General features: G+C 33.5%; 1 protein-coding gene across 1 annotated transcript in view; it reads left to right on the top strand.

Moving 5' to 3' along the window:
• LOC145256265 (von Willebrand factor A domain-containing protein 7-like) overlaps positions 1 to 20,062 on the top strand; it is a 246,407-nt gene that overhangs the window by 98,064 nt on the left and 128,281 nt on the right. The gene's annotated exons all lie outside the window — the stretch shown is intronic.

Below are 20,062 nucleotides of genomic sequence, written 5' to 3'. Positions count from 1 at the left end.
GATTTTAATATCAATATCAATATACAAAAAATTATATATATATATATATATATATATATATATATATATATATATGTAATAGCAGGAAGACTAGACGTTGCCCGGGATTAAGTGATCATCCGCGATTGGTTCACACTCCTATGATTTTATTGTCATCAAAATCGATATAATAACTAATTTTTCACTCAGATCGATTGATTGCCTGCTCTAGTAAAAGACCCATCATGGTTTTTTTTTTTTTTTTTTTTTTTTTACAAAGGCATCACCACATTATCAAGGCCCAGAGGCCACTCAAGGATAAGGGTTAAAGAGTGTACAGTAGAAATTGGTCAATATAGTAATCATTAGTAATGAAAATTTGGTAAATTTAATAACTTATATGGAACGGCTCATCAAGAACTTATTTACTTTAGACTTGAACACAACCATATTGTAGTCAGCCGGAAAGCAGGAAAACGGAAGACAATTCCACAGGCGTGCAGTTCTAAGAAAGAAGCTTTGTTCATGGAATCTACGTTTAGGTTTAGGCACAGATAAAGAGTGGGGGAAATTATTGATAGTGTTTACAGCTAGACGAGTGTTTCTTGTGAAAGTTTGGCGAGGGGGGACCATAGATTGAAGCTCAGTTGAACACTTTCCATGAAAATAACGATACATCAGAGACAAACTCGCAACATCTCTTCTGTGAGATAGAGGTTGCAAGGAGGAGAAAAGGACATCTCCTACGAGGCTACGAACCGAGAGAAAGCTTCATACACCTCCTCGCAGTGACTTTATCTACAATACATTATAGTCTACATTGCACTGTAGAGAACCTACTGTTGATTTTATAAAATCATTTTTATATATGGCTTGAATTTAAGTTTAACATGAAAATGTCAAATATCATGGTTCAATTGTGCTCTAAACAGAAATATTCATTTCAAATGCGCCCTTGTCGTATCTAAGAACCCACTGTTGATATTATATGCCTTTCGGCTAATGTAGTAATAAAATTTCTCAAATGCACTTGTGATGTTAGACTGTATAAGGGGTTAACTTTGGTCAAAATCGCCTTTTCCTTCTTCTTTCGGATATTTCGATTATCAATTATCAGTTATTGATACTTATCGAAGACATTCTGATACATAACCTTTCTATGAATACTGCCAGGTACATAAAATACATTTGTGTGAAAATTTATAAACACCGGCCCAATTGTTACGTTTTTGAGATGTGATTGTATCACTGTAATTTTCTAGATGTAAATCCGCTGAAACGCCTCTGCTGTTTATCAAATATTACAAGCTGGACGTTATTATCGTATATTTATTTATACAAACACTATTGCCTACATATGTGCATACATGTTTCTGCTGGAAAATCTTTAGAAATGCCACATCATCAGTTCTTTTTAGATCAACATCCACTTTCGTTTTGTTTATTCTTTTTCTGCCTCCTCTTTAGTTTTGCATTTCTTTTCAAAAAACAGGTTTCACTCTAAGATCCGGCATGATGACGTTGCATTTTAAGAGAAATCGCAATTGAAAAACGTATTCATATATGTAGCCAATGTTAGTATAAAAAAGTAATACATATATATATATATATATATATATATATATATATATATATATATACTAGCATGGGTGCCCGGCGTTGCCCGGATAGTTGGAGGTGTATGCTGAGCAAAAAAAAAAAAAATAGCGGTCAATTTTTTTAAACTTTGACCCCTATTATGACCACTAAAAATTTATTGCTTTGGGGCTCAAATCCTAAAATTTCAAGTGTTTAGACCCAAAATTGTCGGAGGATTTTGGTAGAGTTCTCAAAGGTCAAATCGTTGAACTTTGACACCTTAACAGCCAAATTTCTGGCCGAAAACCGATCACCTCGATTTTCCCAAATCTCAGTACCCTGTATATCAAATTTCGAGTCTGTAGACTGAAAATTAACAGAGTTATTGCGAATGAAAATGTACACAGACACACAGACTGACAGACACACACACACACACAGAATATGTTCACTTTTATAGATATATAGACTAGCATGAGTGCCCGGCGTTGCCCGGGTGTTTGGAGATGTATGCTGAGAAAAAAAAATTCGAGTCTGTAGACTGAAAATTAACAGAGTTATTGCGAAGGAGAATGTACACAGACAGACAGACACGTTCACGTTGATAGATAGATAGATAGATAGATAGATAGATAGATAGATAAGTGAACGTGTTTGTGTGTGTGTCTGTGTCTGTGTGTGTATATTTCCCTACGCAATAACTCTGTCAATTTTAAGTCTACAGACTCGAAATTTGATATACTGAGTACTGAGATTTGGGAAAATCTATGTAATTTGTTTTCGGCCAGAAATTTGGCTGCTAAGGCGTCAACGTTCAACGATTTGACCTTTGAGAACTCTATCAAACTCCTCTACCAATTTTGGGTCTAAACACTTGAAATGTTAGATATAAGTTCCTTGGACATGGATCAAACTTAATAACTTGATTTGAGGCCAAAACAATAAATGTTTAGGGGTCATAAGAGGGGTCATTTTTTTTAAATCACCGCTTTATCTTTTTTTTTTTTTTTTCGCTCAATATACACCTCCAAACACCCGGACAACGCCGGGCTGAAATGCTAGTATCTATCTAACTATTTATATCTATAAAAGTGAAAGTGTGTGTGTGTGTGTGTGTGTGTGTGTGTGTGTGTGTGTGTGTGTGTGTGTGTGTGTGTGTGTGTGTGTGTGTGTGTGTGTGTGTGTACATTTCCATACGCAATAACTCTGCCAATTTTGTCTTCAGACTCGAAATACTGAGATTTGGGAAAATCGATGTGACCGGATTTCGGCTAGAAATTTGGCGATTGAGGGGTCGAAGTTCAACGATTTGACCTTTGAGGACTCTACCAAACTCCTCCGACAATTTTGAGTCGAAACACTTTAAATTTTAGATATAGGTTCCTTGGACATGGATCTAACTTATAACTTGATTTGATCCCAAAACGATAAATGTTAAGGGGTCATAATAGGGGTCAAATTTAAAAAAATTGACCGCTTTTTTTTTTTTTTTTTTTTGCTCAACATACGCCGCCCAACACCCGGGCAACGCCGGGAAGAAATACTAGTATATATATATATATAAATGAAATTGTCTGTGTGCATTTCCCTTCGTAACTACTCTGTCAATTTTTAGTCTTCAGACTCGAAATTTGACATAACGGGTATTGAGACTTGGGAAAATCTTTGTAATCGGTTTTCGGCAAGAAAGTTGGCTGTCAAGGGGAAAAGTTTAATGATTTAACCTTTGAAAACTCTACCAAACTCCTCCGCCAATGTTGGGTCTAAAAATTTGAAATTTTAGATGTAGGTTACTTGGACATGGATCAAACTTTTTAATTCAATTTGAGCTCAAAACAATAAATGTTAAGGGGTCAAAACTGGAGTCAAAGTTTTTAAAGAATTGACCTCTTCTGCAGTCTCTACCAAATTACTCAGCCAATGTTTTGTCGAAACATTTGAAAGTTTCCATCAAGTGTAGTAAGCTTTTTAATCGGTTTTTAGCCGTAAATTTTGCTGCCAAGGAGTCAAAGATCAAAAGATGACATTTATTGTCTCCAGTAAACTATTCAGCCAATGTTGGGTCTGAACATTTGAAATTTTTAATAAAGGGCATTCAGATATGAGACAAGCTTTTTCATCCGTTCTTGTGCGAAGATTTGGCTGCCAATAGGCCAAACTTGAAAGAGTTGACCTTTGCAGACTCTATCAATCTTCTCCGCTAACTTTTAGTTTAAAAACTTGAAATTTCTGATGTAGGTTACTTGGACATGAATTAAATTTTTTGGGGGGAGGGGGGCGAAACCAATAAATGTAAAGGGTCCAAAATCGGGGTCAAAGTTTTAAAAAAATTGACCTCTGCGGTCTCTACTAAACTACTCAAACAATTTTTGGTCTAGACATTTGAAATTTTATATAAAGTGTATTTAGACATTTGGACAAGCTTTTAAATCAGTTTTTGGCCGAAAATTTGGCTGCCCAAGGGTCAAAGTTGAAAAAGTTGATATTTGCAGAATCTACCATACTCCTCCGTCAATTTTGGGTTTAAACACTTGAAATTTAAGATGTAGGTTACCTGGACATGCGTCAAACATATACGCATAAAATTATGAACAGTACATAGTGCTCGAACAAAGTCGGACTAAACTGCTAGTATATATATATATATATATATATATATATATATATATATATATATATATATATATATATATATAATTTGAAAGTTTTAAACCTTACAAACTATATAATGTTTCAAAATTTTTATTTTTCCGTTAAAAAATTACTTTGTCGGTAAGTCATCTCTTGCAATTGAATCAACTCGCTTTCTCGTTTTCACAATAGTCTTAAGTTTTCAGGGATTATCAGGTAACATTTACGATGAAACACTGTTTCGTAGCGCAAAATCAATCAATATATATATATATAGATGGTAAAACCGGTAATTAGTAAAAACCTGAAGAGAGTGCTCTATACTATTGCAGAGCAAATATGTGTTTTATTTTTTTTATTACTGTTTTATCTGTTTTCCTACATATGCTTCGGATCTTGGGCCACGTTTACGATCCAACAGAAAACGTGTAAGGTCTGACGAGGCTGTTGGATCGTAAACATGGTCCAACATCCGAAACATATGTAACCAAACAGATAAAACCGTAATAAAACAATAAAACATACACATATATGTGTGTGTGTGTGTGTGTGTGTGTGTGTGTGTGTGCGCGCGCGTGTGTGCGTATTAAATAACACATAATTATTTGTAAAATTATTTTATTACTGTTCTGTCGAGAATCATTAGTGGAAGGATATACTATTACCGCCGGTCAGGAGATTTGAACCAGGCCATGAAGCCATCTCTGATTCCGTGCGAGAATTGCGGTTAGAATATAGTTGAAATTAACATTTATAAAAGGGGCAGACATAATTACTACTATAATTATTTTTAATGCTAGTGTTTCATCATATATATATATATATATATATATATATATGTGTGTGTGTGTGTGTGTGTGTGTATATATATATATATATATATATATATATATATATATATATATAACTACTTCATTTACTCACATAAAATTAATATACGAAAGTATAGATTTATGCGTAAACTTTAAGTATTTACTTCAAAAGTGCTCAATACGTAGGTAGAGCTAGTTAGTAATTAGTAATTAGTAATTTAGTAATTACTATATATATATATATATATATATATATATATATATATATATATATATATTCTGAATCTAAAATCGTATTCGTACGTTTATGGGAACGAGAGAAGAAAACACGCCGTTGTTTTGACATGGTTCTCCGATTGCGTCGTGGTCCGTGACTAATAGATTCCCGCGGGTGAGAATTCTTTTTCCACAAAACATTCTGGGTTTATTCAGAGAAGAAAAAAAAATGGAAACCTGTTGAATGTTGATGAAGCTTGAATAGAAAAGAAAAGGAATAAGTAATGAAACAAAATGGACGAATGAAAGCAAGAACCAAGAGAAGAACGAAAGAAAGAATAAGGTGAAAAAAGAATGAAAGAGCAAAAAAAAAAAAAGGCAGAGAAAGAAAAATGAATGAGAGAAAATGAGGGAAAAAATTAATTAAAAGCTTAATTAGACTCAAAACTGAGTGATTCTGCCGTTCACAGAAATGCAACAAACTAAAGTTTTGGAGACACGGAATATATGCAAGCCCAAAATTTCAGCCAGTCAAAAGACTGTGAAAATGATGTCATGTAATTAAAAGGGAGAAAGGGGTATGCTAGTTTTTCTTCCCCCCTCCCCAGAAGTGCATCCGTACATTCCTATTCTGAACGTTTGTATAATTTTTACCATTTAATTATTTTTTTCAAAAGGAAAGAAAGAAAGAAAGAGTAAAATAAACGATTAATAAAGAAATCCTAAATATCGACGGGAAAGAAAGAATAAACAAGAATGAGAGAAAAGATAAAATATTTAAAAAAAAATTAATTAAACTGCACAAGCGATACAAGAGAACGGAAGTACGAACAGAAGAACTTAAGAAAGAGATACATATAGAACAAAACAAAGAAAAAAATGGCCAGACTACGAAATAAAACAAGTGAACCATGTATGGTCCACTGTGAGTGCACAGTGAACGAGGCATAAAAAAATGACTAAGTTCAGCACCCCCCCCCATTTAGCCCTAAAAGTCTCCAGAGGACGTCAAATGAACAAACGGTGCAGTTTTAGACCTTAACATATGTAAATTTGAGTTCTGGACCATGCAAAAAAAAAAATCAGTTCATCATTTGCCCTCCTCATTTAGCCCCAAAAGTCCCTTAACATATTCAAATTTGAGTTCAGCATCATGCAAAACTGCTAAATAGACATACACAGAACATTTTGGACAAACATGGTAAAATAGTCCCAAAAATGGAGTGTTTTTATTAGCCGTAAAAGAGCCTCTGGAGCACACCCAAGAGTTATCGTGAAGTATAGACAAACAAAATTATACAGAAATCTATTAGTTACAACTTTTCAGAAAGTTTTATAAAAATCCAAGGCATCAATTTTTTTAATTAGCACAAAAGTGTTAATTTTAGTCATTTTAATCTGAAAAGCACCCCTGGGGGGGGGGACAACCAGAGTTTCCCCGAAAAATCCGTTGTTACTTTTTTACTCATATCATGTTTAATGTTTGTGCAAAATTTCAAAAAAATTCCAAGTCGTAGTTCTTGAGAAAAGTGCGTACAGATGAATGAACAAATTTACAGGTCCATCCTCCTTTTGTCGGGAGTACCAACAGAAGTAATTAAGAAATAATTAAATAAGAAACAAAATAAAGGGGGGAAAATGACCAGAATACGAAATAAAAAAAAAGGTAAAAGAAAAACAAAATAAAATAAATTAAAGAAAAACAGTAAAAAAAAAAAAAACTAAGAAGAACCAGAAAATGGAAATAAGGAAGAATTAGACAAAAAAAAGTTCCAAAATAAAAACACAAATAAAAAATGTAAGAAAAAAAAATAGAAACAAAAATTGAAATATCACATAAAGAAAGAATTCTAGGTAGACAGTATCTTTACGTGAGCAGTCGCCTTAGATGTCGGAAATTTTCTGTTTCTATTTCTATCCTTGTAACCATATCACTAATAAGGGTGGTGGAGATAAACGTTTTTTCTGGCCTAACGTTATCCGCCTGATAGTCAGGGACTCGAACCGTGGACAAAGGAGGCCGTTCAAAGTACTGGGGCTGCTGTATTGCCATTTTCACTAGCTTCAAGTGGGGCTTCTCGATGACATATTATTATAACTTCATAATAACTTCATTAGTTTATGAGTTGTTTTTTTGTTTTTTTTACGAAGGAGTCCACTCGAGGATAAGGATTAATGAGTTTTTTTACGAAGGAGTCGCTGCTTACCAAGGCTTGGGGGGGGGGGTATTGTTGAAAGGAAAGAATGAAACGAAAAAAAAACAACAGAAAAAATTAAAAAAAGAAATAAAGGAGAGGGGTCGAAAAGAAAACAAATAATGACCAGAATATCTAATTGAAAACAAACAAACAAAAAAAAACAAGCTAAAATAAAAACGAAATAAAAGAAGAAGAAAAACAAAAAGAAGAGGTGGTGACAATGATGATGATGATGATGATGATGATGATGATGATGATGATGATGATGATGATGATGATGACGACGCCGCCGCCGCCGCCGCCGACGCCGCCGCCGCCGCCGCCGCCGACGACGACGACGACGACGACGACGACGACGACGACGACGACGACGATGATGATGATGATGATGATCTTACTCATGTCTTCGTTGGAAGATGCTACCGCACGATCAACGAACGGTTAATTAACCATTAATCTTTTTGACGGCCTCCTTCAAAAGTTATTTCCTGGCAGTTGGTGTGAGACGTGTTGTGAGGCGAGATCATCATACACGCCCGTCAGTTCAAAAAAAAAAAAAAAAAAACGAGTATCATACGAAGGATTAGCAAGGAAATAATTAGGATTGTCAGTATTTATTACATAACAAAAATAATCTCAGCGATAACCTTTCACTTTCCAGACATAATAAATTATTTTTTTTAAAAAAACCGCATCTTGATAATGAGCATAAGTATGTATCATATTCGCGCAAGTGTGGCGCAAGAGCATGGGTATGGTGTAGAATTTCAGAAAATCAAAGATAGATATTCTTACACTGCACTCATTTAAACTGTGCGTTATTTTGAACTTAAACGTGATAGACTAAAATACTACTATTATATTAAAGATGCGTCAATCAACGTTTGTTTCCCTACGGCTTTTTGCCTATACACAGGGTGTTCCAGAAGTTTTGGACACATTTCAAGTTCTCATATCTGTTTAACTATGGGTGGTACTTAGATGGAAGGCCATTTTAAAGCTAAAGGCATTAAGTTTTTTTGTAATTTTGCTATTGATTTTTTTCATTTCTTTTCAGAAATGGCGTTCACTCAACCATAAAAGCAACGTTTTCTGTGCTTGAATTTGCAAAAACTGAATCATGGACACTTGTTCAACGTAAATTTGGCAAACAGCCACCAGAAAGGAAGTTTATAGTCAGATGTCATAGTAAATGTATGGTGGATGGGTGGTTATGCCCAGCTAAGAGAATGGGGCACCTCTCCAATTAAGAAGATATGGTTAAACAAGTTCAAACTGCTTTCAATCAAAGTTCCCATAAATCGATCAGATCATGTGACCAATAGTGTTCACATTGAACATCTTTGAACATTCCATGAAAAACTTGAGATTACAAGCTTTCTGAGATATACCAGCTGCGTTTTTATATCCTTATTAATTCTCGATATACTCATAGTCCAAATTTTTCCAACAAAATCCATATTAATATAATCTTTTTGAACAGCCCGTATTAGGGCTACAATCGAATTTTCTCAACCATCGAACTGGAGTCAAATTCATTCCTCACTCTTATTATTTTCATCCTCCCCTCTCCCAGTTAAATTGGTGGTGTATTCACAAACTATACCCCAACTCCATTTCAACCCACTTAAATCCCACTCCCACAGAGAGATCAACCGGCTTATTTTCGCTCTGTTTTTAATCTTGGCCTTTCAGAATTAATTTTGGAAGCAGACCATGCACTCCCAAACTTTATCTTGATCTATCGACTTGATGCGTGTCGTGTGATCAATGGTGCTCACATCTTTGAACATCTTTGAACATTCCATGCGATACTCAATGTCAAAATGTGCCGAAGACTTTTGGAACACTCTGTATTTTAGCACGCAAAATACATGTTAAAATATTCTTTAGTTTGGGGTTTGAGTTGTGTTTGGAAAAAAAATCTAGTTTAATTGTTCAAATTTTCCGTGATTTGCAATTTACTAAGCTAATTCTTTTTCTATCCTTTGCAAATGATTCAAATTTTAGTATGTTATTATGGATGATAACGACTACTAGTTGTCAAAATTTCAGCTTTTCACAGTTGTTATTTCTAACAAATGTTAGGGTTTAAAATTTTGTCCCTTAGTTTTGGACGCCACTGTATGTTTGAGGACTGGTTTCTTCTGTGGAAAGCAACTATTTATTATATCACCTAAGGAGGAATTCTGGTTTTAACTGATATTTTGGCCGAAACATTAGTAGTGTCCAGTGTCGGGACCATGTAAATTTGTTTATATTAATAAAAATATATCTTGCTCTTCTTTCATTGAGCACCTTTGATAACCTTTTTAAATTAATGACTTATCAATCTTAAACACCTTGGTAACTTGCTATAATCATTATATCAATATATAGCAGAACGTCAGGATACGATTTTAAAAATTAGTAACAAAATACAGTATAATATATAATACACATGTATATAATCAAATAACGTTATAAATAACACTGTAAGGCGAGACAAATACCGTAACCAGGGGGTCAGGAAAACATTGTATTCCACGTTGTAACGCGAAAAAAACCGGTTCCTAGGGCCACCGTATCCCAGCGTTCTACTATATATATATATATATATATATATATATATATATATATATATATATATATATATATATATATATATATATATATACACACACACACTTACACGTTTCCACATCTTGGAAACATTTCAAATGAACTACGAAAATGCTAAAGATAATTTGAAAATAATTTCTGAAGTGGACGCTTCACAGAACGTCTGAAACGCGTTAAAAACGATTTCAATGATTTAAAAACATTATTACAGTGATCTAAACATAATTCTCAATGAAACCCAAGACACGGAATAATAAAATAATGTAAAAAATACACATTGTTGGTGACTACTCCCTTATTTAAATATATATATATATATATATATATATATATATATATATATATATATATATATGAGCAAACAGTTAATAAAATATGTTAAAAAAACACTTTGAAATGAGTTAAAAACATATTTAATCTGAAAAGGAAACACTAGATAAATGGATAGTCCTTAATCCGCGGAGTTTTGAAGAAATACTCTCCTTCTCATCAGAGGGTAGGAATTAGCAAAATGCTGGATCGGATTTTGCATGCAGAAGTATTTGATAAAACAACAAGTATCCCGCATTTTGCTAATTCCTACCCTCTGATGAGAAGAAGAATATTTCTTCGAAACTCCGCGGATTAAGGACTATCCATTTATCTAGTGTCTCCTTTTCAGATTAATTATGCTTTTAACTCATTTCAAAGTGTTTTTTAACATATTTTATTAACTGTTTGCTCATATTATAAGCTCTATTTCCTATTTGGTTTTATCGAACTTTTATATCTGGCTGAGATAATTTTATAAATATTAATTCTTTAATATTTATAATTTACTTTAATTTTACCGTCTTGGATCATTTTGGTAAATTCAATTGTAACTTTCATTTTATTTTATATATATACATATATATATATATATATATATATATATATATATATATATATATATATATATATATATAACACGTTTTGCACACACACACACACACACACATATATATAGCATATGTTTCCCTTTCATCGTCTCTATATATAGTCAGTACCGATTCTGCGCAGTTCTAGGAGGTTCACTTTCCTAGACTTTGCCTTCTCTCTTTGAAAAAGAGGGTTACTTCATTGCTAATTGCCTGGGGCGCCCTTACCGAAGAATGCCGACGTGGTGGCCTTGCGCTTTTTGCAGGTAACAGTGGCCTTCCTCGGGGACACTTATTTCTCAATCCCACTTTCCGAACCTGGACTTACAGTTCTTACAGTGGGGAAGAACTAAATAAACCCCCGAATATTGGATACAATTTGAAACGTCTAGCTGGTTGACCTGACGTTGCCCGAGATTGAATGATGATCAACGAATGTTTCACACCCCCATATTTTTATTGTTATCGAAATCGGTGAAATTGCTCTCTTTTTGTTTTTAACTTGGAAACCTCTACTTATTAAGGTATGAATGCCATAACAGGTTTTTTTTTGTTTTATTTTTTTTTTTGAAGAGTCACCACTTATCAAAGTCTGAAGCCACTCGAGGATAAGGGTTAATGAATGTAAAATGGCAGTGTAAAAATCGTTAATGGTGTAAATTGGGTAGAATTTGATTATTTATGGGAACGGCTCAACAAGAAATTGTTTACATTGTATTTCAAAGGTTACCATGTTGTATTCAACCGGGAAGCAGGTTAGTGTAACAGTATTCCATAGGCGGGCAGTTCTGGGAAAGAAGCTTTGTTCATGGAGTTTGCGTTTAGATTTATGCACGATTAGAGAGTGGCAGAAATCGCATATAGTGGTTGTAGGTAGTCGAGTGTTTTTTTGTGAAAGTTTGACAAGGGGGATCAAAAAGGTAGATTGCCTGCTCTAGTTGGGGACCCACCGCGGTCACTGTGATGAAGCTTCACGTGTCTTAGTCCACAATACATTGAAGTCTACATTGCACATTAGAGAACCTACTGTTGATTTTATATAATTATTTTTTTCATAAAACGGCTTTCATTAAAGTTTAAAATGTAGCAGTCAAGTCTCATATTTCAATTAATTTCTAGACAGGAAAATTTATTTCCAACGCATGTCCGTTATATCAAAGAACCGATTGTTGATTTTATATGTCTGGCTTTACTACTTGTGCGATGATGATGGCTTGAATTTAAATTTAAACTGAAAAAGTCAAGTATCATGGTGCAATTGTGGTTTAAACAGAAACATTAATTTCGAAAGCACCCCTTTCATGTCAAAGAACCTACTGTTGATTTTATATGTTGGGCCTTTCGATTTGTGTGGTAATAAAATTTCTCAAATGCACTTGTGATGTTAGGCTGTATAAGGTGTTAACTTTGGTCAAAATCTCCTGTTCCTTTTTTCATCAGATTTTTTTCAATTCTCAATTATCGATACTTATCGAAGATATTCTGATACAAAACACTACCAGACACATAAAGTACCATCGTGAGAAATTTCATAAAACTCGACCCAGCCGTTTCCAAGTCCATAGGGAATGAACTCACACACACATAGACACACACAAAGTTAGTTTTATATAATAGTAGATATATACAGTACTTAATGCTCCCTAAACACTTTCTAAAGACATTCTTATTCGTTAATACAGTCATGAATAGGGCTATGACAACAGCATATTCTTATTGTTTTGACTCTCAAGTATGACAACAGCATACTCTTATCATTTTTTGGACTCTTGAGTATATATCCAACACAGTTAGACACAGTTAATCAACCGAGAACCACATCACTCCATATAAAAACCTATAAGATATCAACGGATACACACTCGAGAGTCAAAACAATAAAAAGAATATGCTGTTGTCCTAGCCCTAGTAATAATGCAGTAATATTGCATGCAGTTATATGGGGGTGCGGTCATAATGTTTTAGGGATGTATTCACAACAGGGTTTTTTTTTTAGTTTGTTTGCTTTCTTTGTTGGTTTTTTTTTTTTTTTTACTTTAGTGTATTTTGTAAGGAGGGAAATATTTTTAGGATGAGCCGGATTCAGAGAAATAATTTTAGTGAAAAGGTTTTCAGGGTTTATAACCAAATGTGAGAACACGAGAGACATTGTCATACGATAAGCGAAACAAAGTTATCATCGTGAGTCGCATCTTCCGTTTGGTGCGGAGTGCAAATCCGCATGACTTACTTTTCGCCATTCCTTCCGATCCAGGGCAAGTTGGTTGATGGACGCCAAACTGTTCAGAGATGTCCAATTAAAAACATTTTCTTTTCTCTGCATCTTCTGCATTCTAACATGCCCTCAATGCACATCTTGGTTGATCGTTTGACATTGCAAAAAGTTTAAGTGTTTTACTTTTGATTTTATCAAATAGAGGGGGTAGAAAAGTAGTTTGACGGGGGGGGATATTTGTGGGGGGGTCGATCAGACGGCGTATCGCAATGAAACTCATTACGTGATTTTGAAACACCTCAATGCGATTGGCTAGTTGTTTAGTCCATATGATAAAACCAAGGCCATATAAAACTTCTGGGAGGATATAAATAAACTTTACTAAGATATATATTCACAAAAGAGATAATTTATGTATGTCTAAAGTGGAAGGTTTACAACAATAGGAAAACACAGAATGTTCGTGAATATTTTTGCAAAAACAAGGGGATTCATTAGTTGAAATATTAGAAGTCTGGATCGATTAATTAAGAGCTGTGAATTTCAGGAGTCAGGAAAAGCGTATTCAAAACTTCTCTGTTCAATCAAATGGATTATAATTCATTGAAAGATATTTTTAAGAGTAAATGTTCATTCGTTTTTCATATTAGAAGATATTTCAATGAATAAGGTTTGGAGATATTTCAATGAATAAAGTTTGGAGATATTTCAATGAATAAGGTTTGGAGATATTTCAATGAATAAGGTTTGGAGATATTTCAATGAATAAAGTTTGGAGATATTTCAATGAATAAGGTTTGGAGATATTTCAATGAATAAGGTTTGGAGATATTTCAATGAATAAAGTTTGGAGATATTTCAATGAATAAGGTTTGGAGATATTTCAATGAATAAGGTTTGGAGATATTTCAATGAATAAGGTTTGGAGATATTTCAATGAATAAGGTTTGGAGATATTTCAATGGATAAGGTTTGGAGATATTTCAATGAATAAGGTTTGGAGATATTTCAATGAATAAGGTTTGGAGATATTTCAATGAATAAGGTTTGGAGATATTTCAATGAATAAGGTTTGGAGATATTTCAATGAATAAGGTTTGGAGATATTTCAATGAATAAGGTTTGGAGATATTTCAATGGATAAGGTTTGGAGATATTTCAATGAATAAGGTTTGGAGATATTTCAATGAATAAGGTTTGGAGAAATTTCAATGGATAAGGTTTGGAGATATTTCAATGAATAAGGTTTGGAGATATTTCAATGAATAAGGTTTGGAGATATTTCAATGAATAAGGTTTGGAGATATTTCAATGAATAAGGTTTGGAGATATTTCAATGAATAAGGTTTGGAGATATTTCAATGAATAAAGTTTAACAGATTGACAGACGATAATGAGTCGATTAGTTGTGTGTGTGTGTGTGTGTGTGTGTGTGTGTGTGTGTGTGTGTGTGTGTGTGTGTGTGTGTGTGTTTTAGTGTGTGTGTGTGTGTGTGTGTGTGTGTGTGTGTGTGTGTGTGTGTGTGTGTGTGTGTGTGTGTGTGTGTGTGTGTGTGTATTCCGGTCGAACGGGTTATTCTGGCTTTTAAAGGGCCCGGGGTTCTCCTAGGAAAACCCATTTCAAATAAATAAAAAAAGTTTTTGGATTGTCCAAAATATAAGTATTTTTTTTTATTATTTAGTATAATGTATGCGCAGACGATATGCGTACAAACGCGTTCATGCATTTTGATTTTGTATGTCGATCTTACAGTTATGTTATGTAGTTCACGAATGAATGTAACCACTTTTTAATTTTGTACTGCAATAATATGTTCACGTTGCACTTACTTGCTAAACGTCTATAGCTATATATTTGCTTCCCTAGGAGAGCAAAATGCAACACAAAGTCTTTTCTAATGTGGGTGAAAACCAGCTCTCCAGAAAGGGGCGCTCTGGAAGTAGGCAAAAATAAAAACTAAATTAACTAAAGTGTAGCATCAGAACAGAAACTACACTATGATCTTAAAACGTCTATATGACGCCCCTGAGAAAGGTTTACAGTAGAGTACTAGAACCCTAACCTTTTTTCCCGTCTTCACCTTGTCGCTTTCTGGTTTGCATATCTTCCAAATTAATAAATGCTTGTTTGTATTTTGTCTTTTTCGGTTTAAAATTCTTCAAACTTTATTAGCAAACGTCCAACGAAAACTCCAGATTTTAGTAAAAAAAAAAAAAAAAAAAAATGCAAGCCGCTAGATCCAAAATTTATCCTCTATATTTCAAACGAAATCTCTAAATCCAGCGGGGGGGAAACGCTAAATTGGCAACACTGTTTACCGAGCATTCGTTTTTATGGCGTTAGCATGCAATGCGATAGGTTTAAAAGACTACCCCTGCAAATATGTAGGGCCACAAATATGGGTATACTGTAATTCAAAGCATTAAAAGATTCTGATGAACCAAATGTTCTGAAAAAATAAGTTCACCAGACCTAATTAACCCTTGGAATATGTCTTCGAGTGCTATCGATATATTTATAGGTGAATCTTTGTCATTTGATGTAAAGTGCGTGATTGTGACTTTAAAAACGTATCTCTATCTTGGAGCCAATTAGCTTGTGATCCTAAGAGTTTTCCTATATTTACTCTCTTATCGTAATCAGTAGTCTTTTATCCTGGGTAGGCTATATATATATATATATATATATATATATATATATATATATATATATATATATATATACATATATATATATGGCCTACTCAGGATAAAAGATTACTGATTATATATATGTGTGTGTGTGTGTGTGTGTGTGTGTGTGTGTGTGTGTGTGTGTGTGTGTGTGTGTGTGTGTGTGTGTGTGTGTGTGTGTGCAGCCTTTGAGACTTTACACGACCGCTCCCCACAGTCGATTGAAAATTACTTGGGATGACTAAAAGTCGTAAATCACTCGCCCGCCAGTCGATAAAATTTCTTTAAATAAAGAAACGGGGAAAACTCATTTATTTTACACTTTCAAATATGCCGTGACTTAGAATGCCCTATGTCTCATCATTTGTGAATTCTTTCATCTCTAGCTGTGAGACCGTTGGAATATCGTATTGAAAAAATGTCGCCTTCATTTAGCTCTCGGATTTTGAAATTCATTTGGAAAAAAAATTCTTCGACGCTACAACTACATACACTTCATGCTTACAAATATAAAGACGAATATTTGACATAGGAAAAAATACGCATCCTTACGTCAAGCATCCGAAGAAATGATTCTTATTTCTATGAATCTATAATATGAATGATGCTATATAAAGAAACTGGTATTGTATTTTAACGTTTTGTTGAATATTTACTGAACTCTTTGGTGTAATAAAATAGTTGATTTACAAGAGTTAAATAAATATTTTCTTGTTAGATTATACATACGGTTATTTCTTGAATTGTTGTAAAATTATTTACTATTATTATTGAAACAAAGACATAAAGTCGGGCAAGTAAAAATATTTTGGGGCGAGTTAATTTTCCCTCACACTCGATCGTAATGTATATATATATATATATATATATATATATATATATATATATATATATATGTATATATATATATATATATATATATATATATATATATATATATATATATATATATCGTCGTTAGGGGAACTCTGATATATATCGTCGTTAGGGGAACATTTTGCCTATTAGGATTGAGTCAGCCGCAGCTACAAAGTGTTTTAAGTGATCTGTGAGGCGCAACTTCGTGTCGCACACACTTCAGATGTTACCATTCACTGCTGTAAACACGTGCTTGACATGCAGGTTTAGGAGGGAATGTTGCAGCATATACTGACGAGAAGTGAAACTTCGAAATATGTCATGCTATAGATAACTTATTTTTTGCACCTAGAAAATATTTAAATGAATATTTAAATAATAAACTAATTACTAAGTAATACGTCCCAAAAATGTGGGGGCGACTAAAAAAAATATAAATAAATTATATATATATATATATATATATATATATATATATATATATATATATATATATAGCTGAACGTGTGTGTGTGTGTATGTGTGTGTGTATGTGTGTGGTCACGAATAGGCTACTATATGGTTGACTATTATAGAAAACTGATCACATATAATGATAGAAGATCTATCGAGACACAGGAATGTGTATGTTTGATCTGGCATAATGATGATTCATTAAAATCGTGGGGTCTGCGTACGCGCCTGGTCCACAAAGTATGGAAATAAAAAATTTAAAAATTAAAAAAAAAACGTTTGCAAGTGTTTTTGATATAGATGTACATAAGAATACTTTGATAAGTATGTTTTAACTTAAATAGGGATGGTATAATAAAATTATGGGGTCTGCGTTCGCGCCTAGCCTGCATAGAATGGAAATAGGCACAAACTTTAATAAAGAATTTTATATCTATCGGCGTAAGTATACTTTGATAATTATGTTTCAGTTTGAAGAAATATGGTATAATAAAATTATGGGGTGTTCGTTCGCGCCTGACCTCCATAGAATGGAAATATGTCACAAAGTTTAACAAGGTTTTTTAATATAGATCCACAGAATATTGTGATAAGTGTTTCAGTGTGAACAGGTATGGTATAATAAATTATGGGGTTTATCTATATTATTTTTACTTTCATCACATTTTGCTTTGGTTTTTATACCCCCCCCCCCAAAAAAAAAAAAAATTAAACCCAAATTTACAATCTGTCCTTTTCATAACCTATCAAAGTTTCATAAATCAGTCCATTTTCTGTGGGCTGTTTTTGAACCCTATCAACGACGGGTACTTTTGCTAGTATATATATATATATATATATATATATATATATATATATATATATATGTGTGTGTGTGTGTGTGTGTGTGTGTGTGTGTGTGTGTGTGTGATTATTTACTATAAAAATTATTAAATATTAAATACCTACAGTAACTAGTGTTTCATCCATTTGGGAATCATCAGTGCAGGATGTCACGATTGACACCAGTCGATAAATTCGAGCCTAGCAACAGAAGCTATCTCTGGCTTCATTATACAAAGACCTAATCCATTCGGCTACCGTTAACCGCGAGAAATATTGCTGCAATTTAAACATTTATTTTTTAATGCTTTTTAACGTCTGTCGGTCCTGGATATGACCTTAAACTATATCCAGTTGTAAGACCCTAGCTTGCGGGCTTTGGGGAGTGTGGAGCCACCCTTTAATTGCCATTGCTCCCAGGTCCACTCTGACCCGGAGTGGTAGTACCTGTTAGGATCCCAGCTATGGATTACATAGAAACCGACTTGAAAACAAAAAATATATTCTATTAAAAAAATTTTTTCAAAATCTTTGGATTCGGCATTAAATAACTTGAAAAGGGTTGATATGCCGTTAAACAAAAACAACCAACCAACCATTTAACGTCTGTCAGAGTGATTTAATCATGATATGATGATCTGCGCATATGAGCTAAATCGACCGACTTTTATTTCAACTGAAAGTGCTCAACAATAAGACACACCGATTATTCTAACGGCTTACGATTTTCCTGAAAATAAACCATTCTCGTCTATGGAAATCGAGCAGGAAATAACTCTCATGCCTTAAACAGGAAATAACTCGCATAGCTTATAAAACTTACTTCCGTTTTTAAAGGCAACTGGTGTCGGTGATAATAATTAAAATATATATATATATATATATATATAAATTAAATAAATCACCTTTAAATATTATTTCTCACTAGCTGTACCCTTCCACGCGTTGCTGTGGCTCGATTTGGTGTAATGGAAAAATCCCCATATTAAGAACGCCTCTAGCCTCCCCATATTAAGAATGGCTTTTGGAATGAATACCACAATTCTCCCCATGTTATGAACTGCTTTAGGAATAAATACCCCCAACCTACCCATGTTAAAAATTGTTGAGGTGGACCTAATGTGAAAAGTTACCTTTTGTTTTGTTTTGTTTTTTAATAAATTGTTAGTCGAAAGCACAGGATAGTTACCAAACACCATCCCCTCCCCATGGTAAGAATGGATAAAAGAAATAACGGTTTTCTTGGTAGAAACTTATCTGTATTTCACCTAACAATTTCTTTAATGAAGAAAAAGCGCCCATATTTACTTATAAAAAAACAACTTCTGTTTTAAAAAAAAAAGTGTACTTTCAATGTTTCTGAAAAACAAAAACTTTAACCTAATAATTTACGGTAAAAAAAAAAACTTTACAATCGACTGACGTATACTTTCATAATTTTATTTTTAAATAATTTCACGATATATTAATTTTTTATAATAAATTGTTAGTTCAAAGCACAGAATAGTTACAAAACACCCTCCCCTCCCCAACGCAAAAAAATAAAGATAAAAAGGTATTATTTCAGCACGATGCCAAAAATGCAGAAAAAAACTGTACTTTCACCTAACAATTTATAGTTTTAATAATAAACCGGTGTACATTCCTAACTGTTCCTTGTGGACGATCGCGCAACGGTGGTAAGTGGTCGCGGAGGGAGGAGAAATTTAATAGACAGAAAAGATTTTACCACTTCCATTGATTTTAACCGATTTTGGCAGTGAACTCTTAGCAGGAAAAATATAGGGGTCTAAGATTATCGAGGAAGTCGAGAGGTAATAGGCTTATAACACATCTCAGATATTCTGCTGCAGTTCATGCATATTACATTTGCATGAAATGTCTTGATTTTTGATCCTATTAAGGTCAAAATCACACGAGGAAAAATGAGTTCGTTTTATATATAGATAGGTAGAAGAAGATAGATAGATAGATAGATAGATAGATAGATAGATAGATAGATATTATAACAATTAAAAGAATTCTATTACAGCAAACAATTAATATCGCGGAGCTAATTTTTAAAATAGATTTTCTTTAATGTGATATATGTAAATGAGGTTACATCTTTAATGTGGATTTCCTTTGA

This window comes from Euprymna scolopes, chromosome 32 (assembly GCF_053919585.1).
Source record: "Euprymna scolopes isolate OS-2025 chromosome 32, ASM5391958v1, whole genome shotgun sequence".
Classification (NCBI taxonomy): domain Eukaryota; kingdom Metazoa; phylum Mollusca; class Cephalopoda; order Sepiida; family Sepiolidae; genus Euprymna; species Euprymna scolopes.
The sequence above is the reverse complement of the archived record's forward strand: the minus strand, read 5'-3'. Positions and strand labels throughout refer to the sequence as shown.